The 26,451-nt window shown below is 41.5% G+C and overlaps 1 long non-coding RNA gene across 1 annotated transcript in view; it reads left to right on the forward strand.

Moving 5' to 3' along the window:
* Positions 1 to 16,898: 16,898 nt before the first annotated feature.
* The window catches only part of LOC119733320, a 35,277-nt gene continuing 25,724 nt past the window's right edge, over positions 16,899 to 26,451 (forward strand). The window contains exon 1 of the long non-coding RNA XR_005271774.1: positions 16,899 to 16,940. This is a non-coding gene — a long non-coding RNA (uncharacterized LOC119733320). The remainder of the gene's footprint in view (positions 16,941 to 26,451) is intronic.

Genomic DNA, 26,451 nt, shown 5'->3' on the forward strand with positions numbered 1-26,451 from the left:
CTACTGTGTGGCTACTGTGTGGCTGTTGATTGTTGTATTGACCTGATAAAGCATTGTCTGCAAGTGGCAGTTATTTTCAAACAGCTGTGGCTACTGTGTGGCTGTTGATTGTTGTATTGACCTGAGTAATGTTATAGAGTGCAGCGCTACTAACTGGCGGCTCCTCGTCATGCTCTCCACCAATGTACTGATTTCCTCTTTCTTAGCGGTGTTTCCAGTCATGTCTTCATGTCAAGTTGAACTTTAGCGCAAACTGATCAACATGGTGAACATAGAGTTCTACATAGAGTTCTTTTTCACAGCCTCCCCTTCACCCACTCCCGGGGGCATTGCTTGGGGTTGAGGGTGGGGTGCGGGTGTGACCACCCACCAATAACTTAGCATTGTCGATACAATCATTGTCACATTGGCAAAACTTATGTGATTGCAAGCCGCAATGAATAATAATGGCCATATCCATTGTCCTCTGATTGAAGTACACCATTATTCCAATGATGTCCAGTCCTTCCCCTTCCAGCTAGGCCCCGGCCTTCCTTTGCCACCAAATTCAGATTTTGATTTCTGCATGTATTTGCCTAAAATTAAATTGTAAATACTAGATATCAATTTGAAAGTGAACTTTTTACGATCTACACCAACAGCCGTCTCACAGATAGCCCCTTCCCCTTCCACCCCCACTCCTAAAGCTCAAAGAGAACCACGCCCTCCCCAACAAGTCAACAAGTACAATTTTGTTGAGATTACATACATGCATATGGCCTTGTGGAAAGTCTGAATTATGTAAGGTGGCTTTTTTACAACACGGGGCAGCTTGAAATATCCGAAAAGCGAGGAGGAGAAGGGGTGTGTCGTGGGGGTGGGTGGGGGTGGGAAGGGTGATCTGGACACATGCATGTGTGTGTACACATTTGTTCATATTGCAAGCTACTTTGGAATTACAGTAAAAGGTGCAGTGAACAAAATGACGTTTATTTTATAATTTTTAAAACGGAAAAGATCTGTCGATTTAGAGAGCAACTAACTTTTATTTGTTTATATTGAAATACATGTACTTTAAAACAACGATCACTCCAGTGAAAGCTCCGAGAGAACACAGCATCAATTTGATTGCATGAATTTCACTCTGACTTGACTTGGCTATATACATGTAGTTCGGGTCAGAAGAATTTTTTAGTGGAATTGTCCTCCAAATTTGTATTTGCCTGATCAACATGAAGTTTTGTGGCACCAAATACACTTCTGTAGTGTGCTTATTATTACCATGGCAACCGTTGTAAAGACATCGGTGCTCATAAACTTAAGTCAAAAATACTTCCATTTTCAAAGCCTATCACGGAAGTATTATCCTATGACTGAAATTCATGGCTATATAATTAACAACAATACATGCTCAGTATGTAACGTGGCCGCCATTGGTGCGAGAAGCGCATGTTATTTTCACCTTTCACTCTGTACCATTTTGTTTGTTTTGATGTACGTTTCTTATAGTTATTACATGAATGAATTGCAGAGCATTAAATAACATCACCACAATTGTGTATATTTACTTTAGTTTTGCCAATTCGGGTTGAAAACCCACACATTTTTGGAATGAAATCAGTAATTATAAGTCCCTATGGCAGTGACAATGAATGCATACAATTGCTTGAATGGGATGAATGTTTACACAAAAATACAGAAATTATGCCCAAAATGTTATCTAGACAAGAGTTTTGAAAAATTTATAAAAAACACCTCTAGTGGTAACAGCAATAGAACCCAGAATGTCATATTATAGAGTATATGGTCAACCAATATTTTCCTGCCAAAATCGGTTGTAGGAAAATTGGTCAGAGTACATGTTTGGCCCTAGAGAGGACGAGAGAGAGCACACGGACATGGATATATGTGGTCAGCTTCGGCTAACCTTCGCCGAGCGTTTATTGCTCTTGATGATACAGTCCCATGTATCTTACATGTATTAACCAATACAATATTACCGTGTTTGCATTGTCTACTATTACACTGTATGTTGAGGCCCCGCAATGCAATAATTTGGTAATCAAATAACGATGACAATGAGTGTTGTAAACCACCAAACCATGCAATTAAGCATAAAGTTACAGGTATACTAAGCGCGGCAAGTTACACCAAATAAATTACACTGAGTCTTAATACAATGGTTATCAAGCTACAATAAACCACATATATGAACAACACTTACAGTTATATAAAATATATAGCAAAAGTGAACGGTGGCAATGAAAACTTTAGGATCAAGGGTTATAATCAAGATATAGAGTAATCAGAATATTAGGTGATTAGCTAGAATTAAGATTCTGGTGATTGGTTTTATACAAAATTAGTCGTTCTGATTTTCTAACCCCCCTAGTTCCACCTTGGGCGTGTCCCTGCCCCCCTCATTTCTGCCCCCTCCCCCGTCCTTCCAAAATACAGAAGGAGGCCAAGGGGAAGAATCCCCAAGTTGGGGAGAGGCAAGTTGTATTTAGAATGCAGGGATTGGCGGCCACAGGCCCAGAGAGGCCATCCCGGCGCACTAGTGAGTTTGCCTTTTATGTGGTCAGAGCTGAGATATGGGTCCCCGAGAGCAGGCCAAGCCCGCGAGTAATGTGGGGGTCCCAGAGCAGCAGTATACGTGTACTGTGAGAACTGGGGAGGGGTCTACTTAGCGGCATGCTAGAGATGTTGGGAGTACAAATGCCCCCTGGCGAGAAACAGATTGCAAAGCAATATCTGCATAAAAATATGCCTGGCATTAAAGCCTGCAGAAAAACTGTCGACCAGGAGGACTTCAGACAGTCCACGAGAAAACATGGCTGAACAAAATCCAGCCTCCACGAGGGAGGTGTGTACATGTCGGGATTACCAAATCCCACCTCACGTCACCTGAGGTATAAATTATGCCCAACAGACCCAGCCCAGAAGAAATGCGACAACTGACGCCCAGTCTGGACCTGTCTACATCTGCCCCATCCCCTTCTTACTTGTCAATGACATTCATGTAAGATGTGCTCCAGCTCTAACTCTAGCCTCAAAGGGGTTACCTCCAACGTTCAGTGGCTACTCCCAAACATGGGGCTAACTAAAATTGTGTAAGCCCAGTACTAACTGGTTAAATGGTGGAGGGAGGGAAGGGTTTTATTTTGTCGTATGTGAAGCTCGGCGAAAGAAAGCGGAAAAGGGAGAAAAACGCGCGAAACATTGCCAGCCTGCCTAGTTCCCCATCAGGGATTGGTTGAAAGTATGCTGGCTGCAGCAAACGGACCAATCAGATATCCCATACGATTTCTTGCCTACAAGAAGGCTGTTAGAATGTCCACTCACGCCCCCCTGTGCCAAAGGGGTTCTCCGGAGACGAGCACCGGAAAACCATATTATGCAAATCAACATGGGATCACAGTGTGCTGTACCCCTCCCTTTCAGAAAAAAAAACCCAAGTACCCGCCAGAAAGGGTTCAAATCTGTAAGCACTTGTGGTTCGGTGGGGAAGTTGATTTTTTTTAATTAACACATTAACAAAACATTCCCTGCTTGTATACAAAACCCCCCTGTAATTTATAAGCACCAATACATTTAGATTGCTTGCCATGTAACAAAGGATGCACCACAGAAGTGGAAGAGACTCTAAATGTCATGCTAATGACAAAATTACGATTTTGGAGGGCATAGCAGCACTATATTCAACTTTTATGTGCTTGATCTGACCATATTTACACGTTCAATTCAATCAATCAATATAGAGGCCATTTTGAGTTTTCACTAGAGTGATAGTTGTTTTAAAGTACATGTATTTTAATATAAAAATATGAGTTATTTGCTCTCGTAATCGCCATATCACTTCTCTGTATTGAAAATAATAAAATAAATGCAATTTTGTTAAAACAAATTTCAGCATTATGTACATGTATGATGTACATGTATCCATATTACACCCCCCTGCGCTTTCCAGATATTCCAAACCACTCCCACGTTGACAAAAAAAATAGCGAAACCTACATACTGTATGTAAATATGTGGACTTTCCGCAAGGCAATATGTAACCTTAACAATAATACATATTCTGTACAATTCTTTGGAAGGGGGAGGGGTAGTTGCTCATAATGATCACCGGAGTAGGAAGAGGGATGGCAGGGGGTGGGCTGTGAGACGGGTACGCCTGTTGGTGTAGATTATGAAAGCTTCACTTGCAAATTGACATCTATTTACAATATTAATTTAGGCAAATACATGCAGAAATCAAAATCTGAATTTGGTGGCAAGGGAAGGGGCGGGGCCTAGCTGGGAGGGGAGGACTGGACATCATTGGAATGATGGTGCACTTCAATCAGAGGACAGTGGATATGGCCATTATTATTCATTGCAGCTTGCAATCACATGAGTTTTGCCCATGTGACAATGATTGTACCAACAATGCCAAGTTATTGGTGGGTGGTCACACCCCACCCTCAACCCCAAGCAATGCCCACGGGGTGGGGGAAGGGGAGGCTGTGAAAAGGAATTCTATGTTATTTCTAATGTGTTCACTTGCATATTTACATTTGTTCCGTTATGCAACATACAAGTTCAAAATTCGGTGGCACAGGGGGAGTGGGCGGGGCCTAACCAGGTGTGGGGGGAAGTACACGACCTACTATTCACCCAATGGTCTAAAAATGATACACAGTCTGATTCTGTTTGTAAAAATGTGCTAGATTCATGAACAATACCAATTATACAAGTTATTACTCAAAACAAAGGAAAACACTGAAAATACACTTTTTAAGGTTTTTGTGAAATTTACCATATTTGGAGCGCTACTGCACAAAGGCTATACAATAACCCAAAATTTTCTCACCAGATATGAAAAAACCAATGTCTGAACTAACCATAACCGAAGGGAAATTATTCTGAGTGCCCTGGCAAGTGCCATATTGGAGGGTTAAAAATGGGGTAAAAAATGCAGTTTTGCTAGTTGTAAAAACATGCTGTATTATAGGGCCTAAAAATAATATAAAGGAGATTTTCAGAAGTGTTTCTATTTTTTTCTAGTAAGGGTAAGGATGATACTTTGTCATGATATAGTTACTTTTGTGACATTACTTTGCAATTTGGCTGGATGACCTTTGAAAATAACGCGAAAAATGAATTTTTGCAGCCTCAAAATTGCCGAAAAATGCCCAAAACACATAATGGCCCATAACCATGGCAACGGGCAAAATAAAAGTTTAAAAAGTATATTTTGGTTACTTGCTCCCTAAGTCCTTTCATCCCACAAAGTTTTAAAAAATTCGATTTTTTGAGCGTGGACACTTATATGAAGTATTTACACGGAATTACTCTTAAGTATTCACTTTCTTAGAGTTTAGGCACTCTCCTGAAGACGGTCAGAGCATACTGACCGGAACGTCGAGTTTACACCTCTGGTTCTTTTTAGAACCATTCTATTAGTTGAAAAAATTATTCGCACATGGTGTTTCCGCAAACCTTTCATTACTTTATATCTAGTTTAGATGGCACACATCCTGGACCCACTTTCTTCAAAATTTGTATTGCGTCCTCCGTTGACGCATACTTGACTGTTGCGTTGCAATCTGGTATTCCATCGTTTACGGAACCATGTTTAGGATGAGACAAATGATGAATTATTCAAAATGAACCAGGCTGTCTTTTAGAAACTAAACCAATCGAGCTAACGCAAAAATTATTAAGTGGCAAGTCTTGGAACGGCCCTGCGAGCCTACCTTGTCTAAGTTCTAACCCTAGTTTTTCAGAAACCACTTTTGGATTTTGAAGAGCAGATTTTAAATTTGTTGATGTCCTAAATTTTTGATTGCCTGTAAAACCTAAAAACCAATTGTAAATCCATGAATTAAGAATTTGTACTTAATGCCATCATAGCCTTGTAACATAGTTTGCAGCACATCTTTATTTACTGGTGTTATTGGTTTGTCCTGGGATAAATGAGGTCTGTCCCCTTCCTGTTCTGCTTTTAGGCTGTGTATAGGCCTCCTCTTAACAGGAACAATCAAGTCACAGAACAAATTTAAATGGGCGATCTGACTCTGTTATTATGTTTATCCACAAATGAGTTCCGGTAGCAGGGCTTTGCTTTGTGGGGTTAATTCAATGTTTTCTTTCCCCTTTCGAGCCCTGGCACGAATACAGCTCAATAATTCAAATGTTTCCTTTCGTTATTTGAATCCTTTCAGCAAAGTGAGGACCACTGACTGATGAGGGAATTGCTCTACTGAGATGAGGATAAGCCTGCCTCAAGACATCGTCAGGGCTCCGACAGCCTCATCAAACAGAAACCTGAGGAACCGGAAGCAGGGAGGAGGACCGACAGATGAACGGATGACCTGCTTGCTGGGCTACCCATTACTGATTCTTGAGGTTAGTTTTTAGTTACATGTACCTAAAGAATAAGCCGAAACAAGTAATCAAAATGGGTGATCTGGCGCTCTTCTATGTTCTCCCACAAATAAAGAGTGCTGGTAGTGGGGCACTGCTTTGTGGGGTTAATTCGAACATTTCTTTCCCCCCCCCCCCCCCCCTTACCTCTTGCTCTACCTTTCAGATATTTCTTAATAATGATAACCCAGTCAAAACCTAGAAAACTCAGAGTCATTGTGAAGATGTACCCTGGAGGAATGCTATCAGTCAAAACCTAGAAAACTCAGAGTCATCGTGAAGAATTATTTGATATTTTATAATGAGGATTTAAACGTACAACGTGTCACAAAATGTCTCTCCCTGTTTATACATTACCCTAATCACATCATAAATTTGAAACCATTTTGAAAACTGATATTCTCGTTTGACAACAATGTAAAATGGCTTAATAATGGAAGTGCCTATTAGAAACTGAATTTGTCCTAAGCACCCTTTTCCTAGCAGTGAAAAAAGAGAAAAAATACTAGCTCATCTTTTACCTTCCATAAACTTATGTGTTTGGCCCATTAGAACCCTCCAATGCAAACATGCATACTCAGCCATGCTGTTACTCGGGTCCAAATCAGTCAGGTAACCGTTTTTTGACCCGATGGAATTCTATGCATAGAACTACATTATTGACCCGTTTTGACTGCTTAAGTAACTGGCCATGAGAATGACTTGACCAACTGTGACCCGTAGAACAGTTGTTGGTAATGAATATTTGCTGACTGTTATTGTCTCGTTAAAGTACTGTCATAGTCAGTAAGTTGCTGGTATTGACTGTTTGAAACATGATCCCTGTCAAAACAGCTGTGGGTGCTAAAGTGCTGTTGACTGTTTTTGACTTGACAGTCCTTCTGATTTGAAAATCACAGGCGTGTAGAAAAAGGCACACCTGGACTTTTCTAGGTGAGTATTTTTTCAAGGTGTGTGATTTTCTAGGTGTGTGATCTGTGGTCCAGGGAAATTCAGGCATGCAATTGTTCACACTTCGCGGGAAGCTTTTAGGTGTGCGATGGTGTGGGGGTGTGATCGCACGCCTCAAATCAGAAGGACTGACTTGACAAAGTGCTGTCCACAGTTGGTGTTTGGTATTGACTGAAACATGATACTTGTCAAAAAATCCCCCCCCCCTCCAAAACAAACCCCTACCTATTGCCCTGTTTTCAAATGCCATGTAATTGGAAGCAGAACTTTTTGGGTGTGGGCCTATTGGTATTGTCAGCAATTGGTAAGTGGCTGGTATTATCAAACAGCTGTGGCTACTGTGTGGCTGTTGATTGTTGTATTGACCTGATAAAGTATTGTATGCAAGTGGCAGGCATTGTCAAACAGCTGTGGCTACTGTGTGGCTGTTGATTGTTGTATTGACCTGATAAAGTATTGTCTGCAAGTGGCTGGTATTGTCAAACAGCTGTGGCTACAATGTGCGGCTGTTGATTGTTGTATTGACCTGATAAAGTATTGTCTGCAAGTGGCAGGCATTGTCAAACAGCTGTGGCTACTGTGTGGCTGTTGATTGTTGTATTGACCTGATAAAGTATTGTCTACAAGTGGCTGGGTATTGTCAAACAGCTGTGGCTACTGTGTGGCTGTTGATTGTTGTATTGACCTGATAAAGTATTGCATGCAAGTCGCTGGTATTGTGAAACAGCTGTGGCTACTGTGTGGCTGTTGATTGTTGTATTAACCTGATAAAGTATTGTCTGCAAGTGGCTGGTATTGTCAAACAGCTGTGGCTACTGTGTGGCTGTTGGTTGTTGTATTGACTTGATAAGTATTGTCTGCAAGTGGCAGGCATTGTCAAACAGCTTTGGCTGTTCAATGGCAGTCTATTGGCTGTTGACCAGTTAAAGAATTGTCTGCAGTTGGTAACAATAGGCCATGTTCAGACACCGTGTTAGCTAAAATGGTCACTCACGTTGAAACGGTCACTCACCACTACCGAGTGTCCAGACATCGTTTTACGTATAGCAAGTACTCCAAGTAGTTTATCTCAATTTCTAAGGTCACGTAGAACATCTGCCTCGGCAAAAACTGCGCGCTAAAATGAGCCTGAACTCTTCCGTTTTGACAATTCGCTACACGTGGTCTGAGCCCCTCACCGTGTAATGTGTGTTGCCATGCCGTGTTTGACATCGCAGCCTCGGCCGGTCATGTAGCATGGCACGCCGGTAAACATGATGACAGTTACTTGTTCGCCGCAGCAATTTCCCCATTTTTTGGAAGTATCGCGTACATCGACCTTACATATACACCTTTTGTGTTTACATTTTGGGGGCTATTTTCTGTACCTTTCGTGGTGCAAAAAGACATAAAAAATGTTCTGAAAAGTTGTTCGAAAACCAGTGTTCAAAACAAGACGTTATTGAACAGATTTCACTCAAGGTTTACTGCATCAACTTGCCCGCACAACATGTCACAGAGATGCCACTTTTCCGGTTTTAACCGGAATTCCGGTTTTAAAAAAAAAAACTCACAAAATTCCGTTTTTTTCCGGCCGTCAAATTAACCAGAAAAAGAGAAGAAAAACTGTGGAAATGCGTAGATTTTTACCTCGATTTAGTACATTTAGGCGCACGCATGGCACAACGTTGTTCGTTGAAGTAGTCTTAAAAACAGTCTTTGTGTATATATGTTGTTGCCGAGCATGCATGCGATACAAGCGGCCAACGTACTTGCACGCAGTATACAACGGCGCCTCGCGTGTGCTTCACCGCATGCGGGCGTGCTGTGTGCTAAGCACACGTAGCATTCAGCCTGGAAATCAAGTCTATCATTTCAGCTTTCGGTGGTTTCCGATCGCAGTGATATATGTGAATACAAAAAATGCGGGTACCAACCATGTTTTCGTTGAGCGCATCGCGTCGTGCAAGGATCATGTTGTGGAATCGTGCATATTTCGTGTTGAATATTACGTTGGAAATTCGGGTAGGCAGAATAAATATTAGGAATATGGAAAAAGTCAAAGTGATTGAACGAACCGACAGCTTTAAAGGCAGAATAAATATTAGGAATATGGAAAAAGTCAAAGTGATTGAACGAACTGACAGCTTTAAAGGCCATAGAAGCAAAATTAAAAAATAAACAGAACTTGGCTTGGCTACAAGATAAAGATGACAACGGGCACTTTGTGTCGGACACGGAGTGGCTTTTTCACACACACAAAAGTTCCATTTTTCAAGCAGACCCAGTTCCGTTTTTTTCAAGCAGACCCTGTGGCATCTCTGTGTCAGTCACGTGAAAATACACATGATATTAACATTGCAATATTGACCAATCAACGCCAAGGTTTTCCTGTTGGTTGAATATATTAGTGTATTATGATAATTATGCTCCGGTTATCGGTTGTTGCGTTGACATCTACAGGTTTGTCATGGCATCGTGAGTCAAGTGCGTGCAAGTGAGCACGATGTGACACTCGGACCATGTGGTCTGAAAACTTGCGAAATTGGACTTGAAATTGGATTTTTTTTTTAACGGTAGGAGTATTAGGACATTGTTTGCTTAATAGAAAAGCACACCATGGAGAAAGCGTTACGTAACTCCGGGTAACTGCGCTGGCTAAAATGGGCAGCGTTTTAGCTAACGCTGTTCTGACATCGTACTAGGAGATAAACTCATTCTGGTTATTCGCTAAACCCTCCCTCCGAGGGGGTTTAAGTTGCCGTTTTATCTTCGAGTTCAACTCGATTCGGTCTAAATAAAAAAGCATTCAGACATCGTTTTAGCAAGAAAGTTACACTGAATCGAGTTCAACCAGTGTTTTAATGGGAATTTAAGACGGTGTCTGAACGACCCCATAGTGGCTGGTGTTTTCTGAATCATGATCCCTGTCAAAACAGTTGTGGCTCCTCTGAGAATTATCTGAGACCCCCCCCCCCCAACAAACAAACACCCCCCATCAAACAGAAAACCACCAAGGAAGTATTATAATCCACCAAGCAACTACTCTGCTCTGTAAATTATCTGAAGGCCCCCCCCCTAAAAAAATCACACCCCTCCCTAAAGCACACCCAGGGAGTATTGAAATCCACCAGCAACTATTATCCTGTGAATGATCTGAGCCCCGCCACAAATAAAAAACACCTAACAAAACACCAGCAACTACCCGATATTATACTGACATGAATTATCTGAGCCCCGCCACAAATAAAAAACACCTAACAAAACACCAGCAACTACCTGATATTATACTGACATGAAATATCTGAGCCCCCCCCCCCCAAAAAAAAAACATGGAGGGAATATTGTAATCCACAATGCATTCACAATGAGTGGTACCTCTCACTGACTGTCCAACGGGTCAAAACCAGTCAACTGATTTTGACACGCCTCTCATTGACTGTCCCACAGTGCATTCACAATTATTGGTACCTCTCATTGACTGTCCACCTCTCATTGACTGTCTCAGTGCATTCACGATGAGTGGTACCTCTCATTGACTGTCCAACGGGTCAAAACCAGACGACTGATTTTGACCCGCCTCTCATTGACTGTCCCACAGTGCATTCACAATGAGTGGTACCTCTCATTGACTGTCCAACGGGTCAAAACCAGACGACTGATTTTGACCCGCCTCTCATTGACTGTCCCACAGTGCATTCACAATGAGTGGTACCTCTCATTGACTGTCCAACGGGTCAAAATCAGTCAACTGATTTTGACCCGCCTCTCATTGACTGTCCCACAGTGCATTCACAATGAGTGGTACCTCTCATTGACTGTCCAACGGGTCAAAACCAGTCAACTGATTTTGACCCGCCTCTCATTGACTGTCCCACAGTGCATTCACAATGAGTGGTACCTCTCATTGACTGTCCAACGGGTCAAAACCAGACGACTGATTTTGACCCGCCTCTCATTGACTGTCCCACAGTGCATTCACAATGAGTGGTACCTCTCATTGACTGTCCAACGGGTCAAAATCAGTCAACTGATTTTGACCCGCCTCTCATTGACTGTCCCACAGTGCATTCACAATGAGTGGTACCTCTCATTGACTGTCCAACGGGTCAAAACCAGTCAACTGATTTTGACCCGCCTCTCATTGACTGTCCCACAGTGCATTCACAATGAGTGGTACCTCTCATTGACTGTCCAACGGGTCAAAATCAGTCAACTGATTTTGACCCGCCTCTCATTGACTGTCCCACAGTGCATTCACAATGAGTGGTACCTCTCGTTGATTGTCCCACGAGTCAAAACCAGTCGACTGATATTGACCCGTCATAGTATGTAATCTGACCATTTGTGACCCGCCTGTGTTGAAAGTATAGTTGGCTTTTGATGCATGTCTGAAAATGTAACATGAGTAACTGATTTTGTGCATCTTGTTTATCATACATAACACCTTTTTCTGGATGTCATCTTTGGTGCTTAGGTAGATCTAGGTCTACTCTATCTACCATCGGGATAGCAGTTATTAAACCTTTTCAGTAAGGTTATTACAGCCCAAGGAAACTCAGAAGTGGATCAAAGACGTAACGTAAATAACCGTGGAATTTCCCAGTAAATCTCATACTAAGACCCAATCTGTAACGGGTATTTTGTGAGTGGCTACGGCCACGGCTAAGGGCGTCCCATGAGGATTGTGATGGCTTGTGGTTGAGCGTTTGATCAGCCCGGCTGACTTGGCTGACCTGTCTGCCTTACCTGTGTTGACCCAGGTGAGCTGAATAAACTAACTCTTAAGTTCTTCATTAAATATTTTACTTTAGACACTTTACATCCACAACTTTTATAAATAAAGCCTTATACATGTAATAAGCAACTTTTTACACAAACTTCATAGTAATGTCTTATCAAAAATATTAGTATTTGTATTGTGGCGATCCGATTCGAAACGAGATGTAGAGGGCACACTTTAAGTAGGACACAAGAGGGCACTATTTAGAAAGAAATGCAGTAAACTCCGGCTGAACCGACATCGTGTAAACTGTCATATCGCTTAAATCGGCCGTCTGACGAAAGTCCCGATTGTCTCGTCTCTTTTCTAAGTTTGCCTTTGTAAGCCGCCATTTCGCCTTTGTCGGCGTGTTACTTTCAGTCCCATTTCCTCGAAACTACAAAAATTCCTCTGAATAAGTCGGCATCGTGCTCTGCGGTTTGCAAGAAGTGTCGAGTGATATTCCCACACACTGCTAACTGACATCTGTTTATCAATGGCACAGCCCGTGATTGATGCATCGGCCAGCACGTGTACACTAATCGCACGTGTACACTGTTTCATGCACAGTCTGTACATTGTGTGCATCGTTTGCTTACACGTGCGTAAGGCTGAAACGATACATCGATATATCGGAGCATTGCGATACATTCGTTCACGATGCGATATATCGGTACAAATGTTTGATATCGATATTATTAATAACAATATAATAAATAACAGTGGCAGCACATCGAAACAAAATTGCAAGCTACTGCGATGCATGAGGAGCACGAAATGTACAAATAATAATGCGAAGAGTTGAAGTCTCACATTTCTGAGTGCGCGCGCGTGAAAAGTTCATGAAGACTCTCCGTCAAGTTCGTTTTCTTCAGATGGTGCATGCATTTCATGTACCGTAATATTCGGAATATAAGCCGCGGCTTATCGTTGATTTTGCCCATGAAAATGTTTTCTGCGGCTAGTTATACGCAGGGCAGCTTATACGCCAAGCCTTGAAGAATACAAATAAGATTCACATGTGTATTTAATGTACTGGTACAAGAAGAGAGGTGTTGCTGAAATGAATTATCAATTAATAAAGTTATTAACAAACTGAAACCAAAACCGAGCAGTAAAAAGTACGGTGAAAGCTGTCTTAGACACTTTTGACTAGCTGTACGTGATACCATGGAGGATTCCTCCATCATTACTAGGCAGTATGCTTAATACCCTAGCGGACCACACCATTTGTGGTAATGAAGGGGTGGTTTTCTTTCTTGGGAACAAAAATTACCAATATTTCCGCTGATTAAAAAAAGAAAAATGACGACTAATACTTGTTATGGTGTTCGAAATATTTCTTTATTAGATAATAAGTTGTTCAACGTCACAATATATATATTTTTCTTGAAATGTATTCAAGAATGATGTAAAACTAAAAAAGGGGACTGAATCACCCCTTGCAAAATTAATGGATTCACCCATGAAAGTGTCAGCATCGTTTCCTACGGCGCTACAGGACAAGATCTTTGGTTTTGATTTTTTGAAGAAAGTTACAATTGAAACTTGAACTTTCAACGTAACTACTCGCAAGTAATCACACAAGTTTGATAAGTTTTGAGGTAAACGGGACCTGTTTAGTCTTAGGGCAAAACAAATCAGCAAATGTTGTCATTCACCGGCGCATGCTGCCGGGCCATGCATTAACTTTTAAGGCCGGGGACCGGACAGGGCAGCCGCAGTAATTCCCCTAGTTTATTTCTCATGAGCAATTTCCATATTTGTTTGTTAGAGTATCTATTGTAAATGATTTGATATAACTTTTGTGGCCCTTTTTATAGCTCTGTAGTGTAAATGGAACTGGTTCAAAGGATTTTGACTAGAATTTGGAGGCCTTACAAAATTGAAACCGCTGCGGTCGGTGCGGCTTATACTTATTTGTGTATTATCAGAAACGAGTAGAGACAGATTAAAGAGGACTTTATAGACCCTGATTAAGTTCATCTGTTATGATTTTATTTATTTTTTTATACCAAGATATATCGCGATATATATCGTATCGTTTGATATGTATCGTGATACGTATCGTGATACGTATCGTATCGTGACACAGGCGTATCGTTTCAGCCTTACACGTGCGCAATCAAAAAGGGGTTTTCCCGATAGTACATCAATACCAGTACCCCCTCTCGACTGCACTTAAAATTTTGCGCTCTGTTCATTTTGGGGGTCCCCTTATTGTACCAGTCCCTGCACACATTTAATTCGTGACTGTACACGTACGTACGTGCACAATGTACACTACATGTACATAGACCTACAGTATGCAAGCGATCTGTATATCGTACCACTGTTAACGCGCTAGCTGGCTGCACAGTACTTGCTTCGTACGTACGTACATGTACATGCATGACTTTCTGTGATCAATACCACAGCCTGTTTGTGATGATAAACATTGAGGATATATTTGCTGGAATTAACCATGGATGTATTCAATTTGTGTATTTGTGTATTAAAGTCGGCAGAATGACCAGGGTAAATCAAAGCCTTTGAATTTTAGCCATGAATCTTGTTTGCATGATCCAGATACAGCGTAGGCCATTATAAAATCCTTTTTGCAAATTGGAGGAATTTGCAGGATTGAGGTTATACATGGCAAAAGTGCGTTGCTGATTTCGGAGTACGCACTGTGTCAAGGTCTTGGTCCGGACCTTGTTTTGTTTATGCTCAGCCGTGCATAAACTTAGTCCTTGATTATACTTGACATCCTCCGTACTGCTCCAGGATGTCACTGCCTCTGCCTCAGCCTATTGACAGTCATAGCCAGAGGATTTTGCAGGATTCAGGCAGTGGTCACCCCTCCATGAACCATATTCAAGAAATAACGGAGGAATTTGCAGGATTGAGGCTACAAATGTATATGCTATTTTTCCATGGGGCCTATTGGAGGATTTTGCAGGATTGAGGCTACATCCTAGCAAAAAGGCCTAGGGAGTTAGGGTTAGCTAATTCAATCTATTTTTTTTCACTCCGTGATTCAATTTGTGTATTTGTGTATTAAAGTCGGCAAAATGAGGACTTGCAGCAGAAGCCGACATTCATGTAAGTCGTCACGAATTCTCTGGTCCCGAGAGTGCCGTCTTGGCCTGGAGTTTACTGTATTAAACAACATTCTTTGTAATACTAGTCTACGCACTAGAGCCATAACTTTCACTTCTTTAGCTGTATTGGAGTTAATAATGTGCACTAACGCCTCATTGTCTGTATGGATTAGGATTCTTTTATTAGACCAGTGATTTCCCCAGACACAAACTGCAGCTACAATTGATAACAATCTTTAAAGAGTGATATTTTCTTAAGACTATATGATGCTGGCCATTGCCCATAAAACCAACGTCTACCGAAAATTGCACCATATCCTAATGAATCAGAGGCATCTGTGTACAAATGTAAGATTTGGTTTGTTAGCCACTGATCTGACAGAAAGAATGCCTTGCCATTAAATTGCCGTAAAAACAATAGCCAGGCCTGTAAATCCAACTTCATTTGAGTTGTTAACCTTATAAAGTGCCAGGGGCATCTGACACCTATGGTCAAATTTATTAACCTCCTGAAAAATGCACGACTCGGGACAACAACTTTGCAAGCAAAATTAAAAAACAAAACAATTGACTGCATTTCCTTTAAAGTGACTTTGGTTTTGTCTAATGCTTGACGGGTTTTAAGATGGCTTTTGCAATTTGTCTGCCGGTAACCGCACGGCCATTGCTACCGTATTGTATCTAGTTCGATCCTGGCAAATGTTAGCCAGGTTGTAGGCCCTTCAGTTTTCTCTGGTGCAAGGGGAATACCCAGCTTATTACTGAGTGTTTGAGATCCGACCAAATCATATTACCAAAACTATTAGAAAATCATCCAGAATATGGACTAAGCCAGCTGGCTTCAATTCCTTATTTACTATCCATTCTATTGCTGTGCTAAATTCCTCGAATATAGCATATTGGCAACCAATTGGTAGAGTTTTATCATAAAAAAGTTGGTTATCCCATGAAAACCCTAGCAGATTGTGGTCACTTGGATGAATCGGTATAATCTTGAATGCAGACTTTATGTCCAGCTTAGATAGAACACGTCCTGGGCCCACTTTCTTCACAATTTTTATTGCGTCATCGGTTGACGCATACTTGACTGTTGCGTTGCAATCTGGTATTCCATCGTTTACGGAACCATGTTTAGGATGAGACAAATGATGAATTATTCAAAATGAACCAGGCTGTTTTTTAGAAACTAAACCAATCGGGCTAAATTTTTGATTGCCTGTAAAACCTAAAAACCAAATGTAAAACCATGAATTAAGAATTTGTACTTATTGCCATCATAGCCTTGTAACATAGTTTGCAGCATATCTTTATTTACTGGTGTTATTGGTTTGTCCTGGGATAAATGAGGTCTGTCCCCTTCCTGTTCTGCTTTTAGGCTGTGTATAGGCCTCCTCTTAACAGGAACAATCAAGTCACAGAACAAATTTAAATGGGCGATCTGACTCTGTTATTATGTTTGTGCACAAATGAGTTCTGGTAGCAGGGCTTTGCTTTGTGGAGTTAATTCAATTTTTTCTTTCCCCTTTCGAGCCCTGGCACGAATACAGCTCAATAATTCAAATGTTTCCTTTCGTAATTTGAATCCTTTCAGCAAAGTGAGGACCACTGACTGATGAGGGAATTGCTCTACTGAGATGAGGATGAGCCTGCCTCATGACATTGTCAGGGCTCCGACAGCCTCATCAAACAGAAACCCGAGGAACCGGAAGCAGGGAGGAGGACCAACAGATGAACGGATGACCTGCTTGCTGGGCTACCCATTACTGATTCTTGAGGTTAGTTTTTAGTTACATGTACCTAAGGCCAAAAAAAAAAAGTCTCCGGTTTCTGGTATGGAGCTTGCCCAAAAGTGGTGCGGCGACGAGGCTTTTTTTTTTTTTTACCTGATTTTTTTGCTTCAAATGTCGGCTGATGACTGCAAATGGTGCCCAACTAAAGTTAGTACAAATAGGCCTATATGGGATTGGGAGTCCAGAGAGGCCACATAAAGCTTATTCTCAACCATAACCCCACCTAAAAACACGTTAAAATTGTGCAACAGCAGAATTCCAGTCAAACCAGTGAGTTTGGCGGTTTTGAAACATCATCTTTCATTGAAAAAAAAACTTTTTCATTTTGCCGACGCGCATGGCTACGGCGACGCGCGCGCATACCAGAAACTGGAGACTTTTTTTTTTGGCCCAAAGAATAAGCGGAAACAAGTAATCAAACTGGGTGATCTGGCACTCTGCTATGTTCTCCCACAAATAAAGAGTGCTGGTAGTGGGGCACTGATTTGTGGGGTTAATTTGAACATTTCTTTTCCCCCCCCCACCTCTTGCTCTACCTTTCAGATATTTCTTAATAATGATAACCCAGTCAAAACCTAGAAAACTCAGAGTCATTGTGAAGATGTACCCTGGAGGAATGCTATCAGTCAAAACCTAGAAAACTCAGAGTCATTGTGAAGAATTATTTGATATTTTATAATGAGGATTTAAACGTACATACAGACTGGACATTTGTCACAAAATGTCTCTCCCTGTTTATACATTACCCTAATCACATCATAAATTTGAAGCCATTTTGAAAACTGATATTCTCGTTTGACAACAATGTAAAATAGCTTAATAATATAACTGGAAGTGCCTATTAGAAACTGAATTTGTCCTAAGCACCCTTTTCCTAGCAGTGAAAAAAAAGAGAAAAAATACTAGCTCATCTTTTACCTTTATATGCAACATCCATAAACTTATGTACTTGGCCCATTAGAACCCTCCGATGCAAACATGCATTCTCAGCCATGCTGTTTATACTCGGGTCAAAATCAGTCAGGTGACCGTTTTTTGACCCGATGGAATTCTATGCATAGAACTACATTATTGACCCGTTTTGACTGCTTAAGTAACTGGCCATGAGAATGACTTGACCAACTGTGACCCGTAGAACAGTTGTTGATAATGAATATTTGCTGACTGTTATTGACTCGTTAAAGTACTGTCGTGGTCAGTAAGTTGCTGGTATTGAATGTTTGAAACATGATCCCTGTCAAAACAGCTGTTGGTGCTAAATTGCTGTTGACTGTTTTTGACTTGACAGTCCTTCTGATTTGAAAATCACAGGCGTGTGGGAGAAGGCACACCTGGACTTTTCTAGGTGTGTATTTTTTCTAGGTGTGTGATTTTCTAGGTGTGTGATCTGTGGTCCAGAGAAATTCAGGCATGCAATTGTTCACACTTCGCGGGAAGCTTTTAGGTGTGCGATGGTGTGGGGGTGTGATCGCACGCCTCAAATCAGAAGGACTGACTTGACAAAGTGCTGTCCACAGTTGGTGTTTGGTAGTGACTGAAACATGATCCCTGTCAAAAAAAAAACCCTCCAAAAAAAACCAACCCTACCTACTACCCTGTTTTCAAATGCCATGTAATTGGAAGCAGAACTTTTTGGGTGGGGGCCTATTGGTATTGTCAGCAATTGGTAAGTGGCTGGTATTATCAAACAGCTGTGGCTACTGTGTGGCTGTTGATTGTTGTATTGACCTGATAAAGTATTGTCTGCAAGTGGCTGGCATTGTCAAACAGCTGTGGCTACTGTGTAGCTGTTGATTGTTGTATTGACCTGATAAAGTATTGTCTGCAAGTGGCAGGCATTGTCAAACAGCTGTGGCTACTGTGTGGCTGTTGATTGTTGTATTGACCTGATAAAGTATTGTATGCAAGTGGCTGGTATTGTCAAACAGCTGTGGCTACAATGTGTGGCTGTTGATTGTTGTATTGACCTGATAAAGTATTGTCTGCAAGTGGCAGGCATTGTCAAACAGCTGTGGCTACTGTGTGGCTGTTGATTGTTGTATTGACCTGATAAAGTATTGCCTGCAAGTGGCTGGCATTGCCAAACAGCTGTGGCTACTGTATGGCTGTTGATTGTTGTATTGACCAGATAAAGTATTGTCTGCAAGTGGCTGGTATTGTCAAAAAGCTGTTGCTACTGTGTGGCTGTTGATTGTTGTATTGACCTGATAAAGTATTGTATGCAAGTGGATGGTATTGTCAAACAGCTGTTGCTACTGTGTGGCTGTTGATTGTTGTATTGACCTGATAAAGTATAGTCTGCAAGTGGCAGGCATTGTCAAACAGCTGTGGCTACTGTGTGGCTGTTGATTGTTGTATTGACCTGATAAAGTATTGTCTGCAAGTGGCTGGCATTGTCAAACAGCTGTGGCTACTGTGTGGCTGTTGATTGTTATATTGACCTGATAAAGCATTGTCTGCAAGTGGCTGGCATTGTCAAAAAGCTGTGGCTACTGTGTGGCTGTTGATTGTTGTATTGACCTGATAAAGTATTGTCTGCAAGTGGCAGGCATTGTCAAACAGCTGTGGCTACTGTGTGGCTGTTGATTGTTGTATTGACCTGAGTAATGTTATAGAGTGCAGCGCTACTAACTGGCGGCTCCTCATCATGCTCTCCACCAATGTACTGATTTCCTCTTTCTTAGCGGTGTTTCCAGTCATGTCTTCATGTCAAGTTGAACTTTAGCGCAAACTGATCAAGTGAGCCAGAATATATGTAACATCATCTGGTTTGGGAGCATTTTAAGGGAGTTTTTCCTTTCTTTCCTGTGCATTTGGGGCTTTAGCAGTTTTTCTGCGCACCAAGACGTCAGGTATCTTTTGTGACTAGTAGATCACACCTTCTGCTGGTAACAATTGGATGTTCCTCCAGCACCAGTGGTATCTGTGAGACATGGTTATCCATCGCATCCTCCACAGCATTGAGTTGAATCTCTTGTGCACTGAGATTGAAGGCAACCATCTGTCAGCCCGATGCAGTGTTGCCAGTGTTGTAGTCGAGTACTTTTTCTGAGTACCGAGTACTGCCGAGTACTCAGGGATGTGATTTCTCCGTTTTTTTTTCCGGAAATCCGGTTTTTGGGGGTTCAAAAGTCCACCAACGTGAATCGTGTGAATCCGTTGAGAAAATAGGGGGGTAGAATGTGCTAATTAATTATTCATAATGAGTTTTGCTTGCCGAAATATCCGAATTTACTAACGGACATTACTTCGTTGATCGATACGCATGCACATATTGAATAACCAATGCGAGAACGAGGTTGAAGACCATGCGTTGCGGTTAGCGCGATCATGTGATTTTTCGCTCGGGTCCGAGGTTGTGATTATTTAGGTCTAGTTCCTGTGTCGGTACCCAAGATGCACGTGTTGCGCTGGTCAGGTGTACAGACTACTATTGCTCAGCGTGCACAACGGCATACAGTACAGGGCAATCGTGTGGATTTTGTGTGTCGAGTGTTTGTGTACGCGGTGTGTACGGATGCTTCCAACATGGCTGCGCCCAAAAAGTCGATATTGTCGCACGGAGATAAATCAGTGCAAGTGCTTGATAAAGAAGTGAAAAATAAGTTCCGGTGGGAATGGTTTCGGGACTCTGTTATTATTGATGGGCATCAGCATGAATTTCAAGAGTGTTTCGATAAAATAGCAACCACTGGCAAGGTTTTTTGCAATGTTTGCAACAACACTATCAACTACGCGTCGAGTGGAAAGAAATTGCTCGTATCCCATGTGAAACACCCGAATCACATCATCATTGAGACTGATTTGTCTGGTGCTTCCAAAGATGGTATGTTCCATTCAGTTGTGGATGAAGCAAAACAAATATTTGTGTAGAATAATCTTGTTTTATTTATTTCTTCATGCTTTTACAATGGTTATTATTAATCACCATGGAGTATTTATAATTACAAATAAGTGACAAATCAATGATGATGGTGATGAACTGTAACAAAATGCAACAAAAGTGAAAAAAGAAATAACAAATTGGCAAAATATTTTGGCTCAAATGATGGCCCAGAAAGGCTTAGATTGCACCACAGAGCATCTAAAATCCAAAAATTTTTGGGGCCCTTAAGCGGGCCCCGGACCCCATGCCGTAATGGCTTCGCGCTCGCCAGATTTTGTACTCGTGCATAACATTTTGAGGTTTTTTTTGTCACATCCCTATCACATCCCTGAGTACTTACAGTACTGTAAGTAACCGAGTACGAGTACTTGTACCTCCGAGTACAAGAACAAGTCTCCGAGTATGAGTACTTATTCTTCCGAGTACGGTTACGAGTACTTTACTTCCGAGTACGAGTACAAGTAGTTGTATTCCGAATACAGCCATATGGCAAATGGTTGATTGTGCGTAATAATTGGCCCAACCCAGTCAGACCGATATGCAGACCCAATCACGGCTAGCTGTTGTGTTTGTCTGGACGTGCACAGAGGAATATCAGGAAACGTTGATTTCTCCACAAGCCAGTCAACCATTTCAAACTGAAAGTATTGATAAAATAAGGCCATGGTGTATAATGTCAAGCTATACCATTTCCCCCGAGTACTGCTATTCGAGTATGAGTACTTTGCTGCCTGAGTACGAGTTCCGTCTTTTCTTTTCGGCCGACACCGGTTGGTACACTGATGAGGTGTTCCAAGCTAAGCACAGACGAAGACAGCTTGAGCACAGGTGGCATGCATCTTCACTCGAGATTGACCGCCAACTACATCACCAACAATGCCAGCATGTGATCTCGCTGATCCGTAAGGCCAAAAGAACCCATTACTCAGAAATAGTCTCCAAATCCCCAGCCAAATCATGTGACTTGAACCCTATACCAACCTGGCTCCTTAAGCAATGTTCTGAATCCATCGTTCCTGCCATCACCACGATTATCAACCGCAGCCTGCAATGCAGTGTTGTTCCTTCTGTTTTTAAAGTTGCCCACGTGTGTCCAGCATTGTTAAAGAACTCCAAAACTACCGCCCAGTTTCCAACTTGCCGTACATCTCAAAGTTACTTGAGTGTGTTGCTATCTCCAGGCTGTCGATGCATTTACGGAATAATGATCTATTGGATAGTCGCCAATCTGCAAATTCGTCAGAACCATAGTGTAGAAACATTACTTGTTCATCTGTCCGCGACCACATCCTACGACAGATGGATGTTGGCAAAGTAACAGCGCTTGTGCTTCTCGATCTGTCATCAGCATTTGACACCATAGATCACGCCATCCTGATCAGTCGCTTGCACTCTTTGGGAGTGCACGATGCAGCCTTGCAGTGGTTTGACTCATACCTTGCAGACCGGCAACAGTCTGTTAACTTCAATGGAGTATTATCTGTCCCTACCTCTCTTGACTGTGGTGTTCCTCAGGGATCTGTTGGCGGTCCCATGTTATTCACCACCTACATTTTACCACTCGACCAGTTCATCCAGAAACACAACCTATATCACTGCTATGCTGATGACATACAGCTGTATCAATCCTTCAATCCATCTCAACCCAATGCTGTGTCTGCCCTGGAGAATCTTGAGGCTTGCATTGATGAGATCAAGACATGGATGATGACAAACAGTCTCAAATTTAATGACAACAAGTCTGAATTTATCCTGTGTGGCTCAAAACAACAACTCGCCAAGTTCAGTATCACCAGCATTAGGATTGGAGATTCCCGCATCCACCCTTCCAACAAGTTTCGCAATCTAGGTGTCACTTTCGACCCCCACATGTCCCACATTGATCAGATATCAGCAGTGTCAAAATCAGTCAGATTTCATCTCCGTAATCTTGGCTTCATTCGGAAGTATCTAAATCGTACGGCCACTGAGCAACTCGTCCATGCATTTATAACTTCGCGCTTAGATTTTTGTAATTCCCTCATGTATAACCTGCCACAACACCAAATCAACAAACTTCAATGCCTCCAAAATGCCACTGCTCGCCTCATCACCTTATCCAGACGCACCACTCACATCACCCCCGTCTTAAGTCCCTTCACTGGCTCCCCATCGCTGATCACATTGCCTTCAAGATCCTCCTTCTCGCTTTCAAGTCTCTACAAGGAACTTCACCGGACTAAACGGACATTATGTCGAAATATCAGCCGTCAAGTAGACTTCGTTCGGCCGGAGCGCTACAGCTTACTGTTCCCCGCACCAATCACTCTTGGGGAGACCGGTCTTTCTCAATCACCGCTCCCGAACTCTGGAACAATCTACCCCTTGAAATTTGCCAATCATCATCATTGTCTGTATTTACATCTTCTGTAAAAACTCATATGTTTACCTCACGTTTTTGTGTTTAATGAGTTGATGTTTATAACTTCTGTCACTAATTTCTGTTATTCAAATTGAACTTAATTTATACTGTAATTTTTTTATGTATTGTGCGCCATGAGCGTCTTGCTTGGCGGATATCGGCGCCTTATAAATGTTCATTATTATTATTTCCAAACATGTGTCAAGTGACACATTTTTGGAAATGTCTGTGAATTGGTCCCCCCCATGCATTGCTATTTGTACTTGGTTTGCAATAGGGCTTGCTCAATGACGTCCAAATCTGTAGGAGAGCTGCAACTGTGTATTTTACGCAATATATCATGCATTGCGCAGTGTTGAAAATGTTCCAAACATGTGCGCTTATTGCTTGAAATATTTTTCGAATTTCGACGCGGCCGATACTCGTTATGCAATTGGATGCTCAGTATGTTGATGCACGCGGCTGGTCTGTAGGAAATGACGTCATTTTACAAGACCTATTGGGGAATGCACAAATGGGTGACAATCTTCTCGCATGCTGCCAATTTCCAAACGTTTGTCAAGTGACACATTTTTGGAAATTTCTGTAAATCCGCCCTTCCCCCATGCATTCTTATTTGTAATTGGTTTAAATTGGGGGATCCACGAATGAGTGACAACCTTGCATGATGTCAATTTCCAAACATGTGTCAAGAGGCACATTTGTGGAAAGTTCTGTTTATCTGCCCCCCCCCCATGTGTTCTACTCCCCACCCCCCAAAAAAATGTGTCAAGCGACACATTTTTGGAAATTTCTTTAAATCCCCCCATGTGCTCTAATTTGTACTCGGTTTGCATTCGGGGGATTAACAAATGAGTGACAGCCTTCTCGCATGCTATCAGTTTCCAAACGTGTGTCAAGTGACACATTTTTGGAAATTTCTGTGAATCCTCCTACTCCCCTATGCGTTCTAATTTGTACTTAATTCACGAATGGTTGACAACCTTCTGGCATGCTGTCAATTTGCAGAAAACAAAAGAAGATCCTTTCCAAAGATGTGTCAAGTGACACCTTTTTGGAAATTTCTGTGAATCTGCCACCTCCCGAATGCGTTCCAATTTGTACTTAGTTTGCAATTGGGGAATCCTCGAATGGTTGACAACTTTCTGCCATGCTCTCAATTGGAAGAAAACAAAAGAAGATCATTTCCAAAGATTTGTCATGTGACACAGTTTTGGAAATTTGTGTAAATCCCCCAAATTGTGTGATTCCCCCCCCCTCCCCTCAAATGTGTTCTAATTGAGTGGTCGGGCAATAAAATCTAATAGGCCCCAGGCCTCTCTTGATATTCCTCGATGAAATCCGACTCAGCAGCTTGACTCCAGCCTGATCTCAAGATCCCCTAACTCCTGTCAGAGTCTTAATAATTAAAGATATCAGCTACAACTGATGTAAATCACAGTTACTAACTGTCTAGATATCCGCTCTCCGACTCTGGCTCCCCAAAGTTTTTCTCCCCAAAACTTTGCTCCCCAAAACTTTGCTGCCCAGCTCAGCTCAGCTCCCCAATTTCATCAAGTTGGCTCCCCCAACTTAAGTTGTAAAGATGACATACTCTCTAAGTATCTCAGCTCCCCAAACTGGCCAAAGCACTATGTGTAAATACAGTTAGAGATCAGCAGTAGAGTTCGCAGCTAGCAGTAGACCAACACCCATCAAAGAACCGTACCCAGAATGAACAAAATCTGCCCTATTTATACCCTATTGGCCCAGCGCGAAAATCAAAAGTATGCGCTAGTAAATAGGCCACGCCCATTTTGTAAAAATCACAGTATACTGAATTCACATAGCGATAGTTTCCCCTAAATTTCTCCAAAATTATACAGCAAAATATCACACAAAAGGCTTAAATTAATCTTCAAGACATTCCTTACAGTAAATCTGTTGTAAAAATGTGAATAAATTATACAGAATCCCCCAAATGCTCACTTTTACAAGTAGTGAATGAATGTAAAACAAACTTTAAGTTCATTGAAGAAAATTCAGTGATGTCACAGATATGAATATTCATGAGACAGTCACTGACTTACCCAACCTCGTTCCCATGGGTACGAGATCTTGCTGCGCCATGTTGTTTACCATCATGTCTTGCGCGATCTTAACCCCTGGAATTGTGTAATTTAAATGTATGATATGTGGCACATAACTAGGCAGAAGTTTATCCAAATTACGTGCCGACGCCATCTTTAAAATGTTAAAAATTGTGATTTTAAAGAATCCATCCTTTTCAAACATAAGGTTTGGACATTGCGTTATTTAGCAAATACTTGTATTAAATGTATCAATCTTCGAAATGTGCACGCAGTACGCTCTGAATAGCCAGTCAGCATCATTTATGTGTACATCACGGCCAGGGGTTAGTGAAGGAAAACGCACGCGCCAATGGAGTCGAGCTTGTGACTTACCAGACGAAATCTGACAGAAAAGTCATCAAAACTTTCCCAACTTTCAAATTGCTTCAAATTAGACAACTTCACATCTAAAGAAGCTTCATAATTATTTAGTAAAACGTTCTAATAATATAAATTACTTTTTAGAAGTCTCAGTTTGCTAGAAATAATTTTAGAACTTTCAGCCAATCAGAAACATTTTAAGCGCCGCTCAAATGGCAGCCATGTTGGATTTTACCATCACGCTATTTATAGCACAGCTGACATGTGTAAACAAACACATGAGTGTACACACAGAATTTCGGCAGGAAAATACTCAAAACTACCTAGAAATAATACTAAAAAGACATCAGGAATTTTCTAGACAAAAATGCCAGATCTCTAGGAGGATATAGGTAAGATTTAGAGTAATAAAACTTAAGTAAAAAGTGGGATTTGGGGGCATTTTCGTCACAGTATGATCCAGAAACCTAGTGTGAACTTGTACCATGTTACGAAGATGTTCTAAATTTTGTTATGTCATCATGACATCATCAAGTATCAAATTACAAGCTATTTCATGGAAAATTCTGACAAAATAGATTGCGCTGTATCTTTTGAACTAAATAGAGTATCGTGTTAGTTTTTTAGTGAGGTTGTAGACTATGCCGTGAAAAACGGTTCCTGTTCCCAGACACAAAACCGCATGACCTTCATTTCAGGTGTTACCAGAAGTGCAATAAAAACCAAATATATTACTCAAAAGCGGAAGCATTTTACTACACAAATATTAAGAAAGTG

The sequence above is a fragment of the Patiria miniata genome, unplaced genomic scaffold, assembly GCF_015706575.1.
Source record: "Patiria miniata isolate m_02_andy unplaced genomic scaffold, ASM1570657v1 HiC_scaffold_25, whole genome shotgun sequence".
Taxonomy (NCBI): Eukaryota; Metazoa; Echinodermata; class Asteroidea; order Valvatida; family Asterinidae; genus Patiria; species Patiria miniata.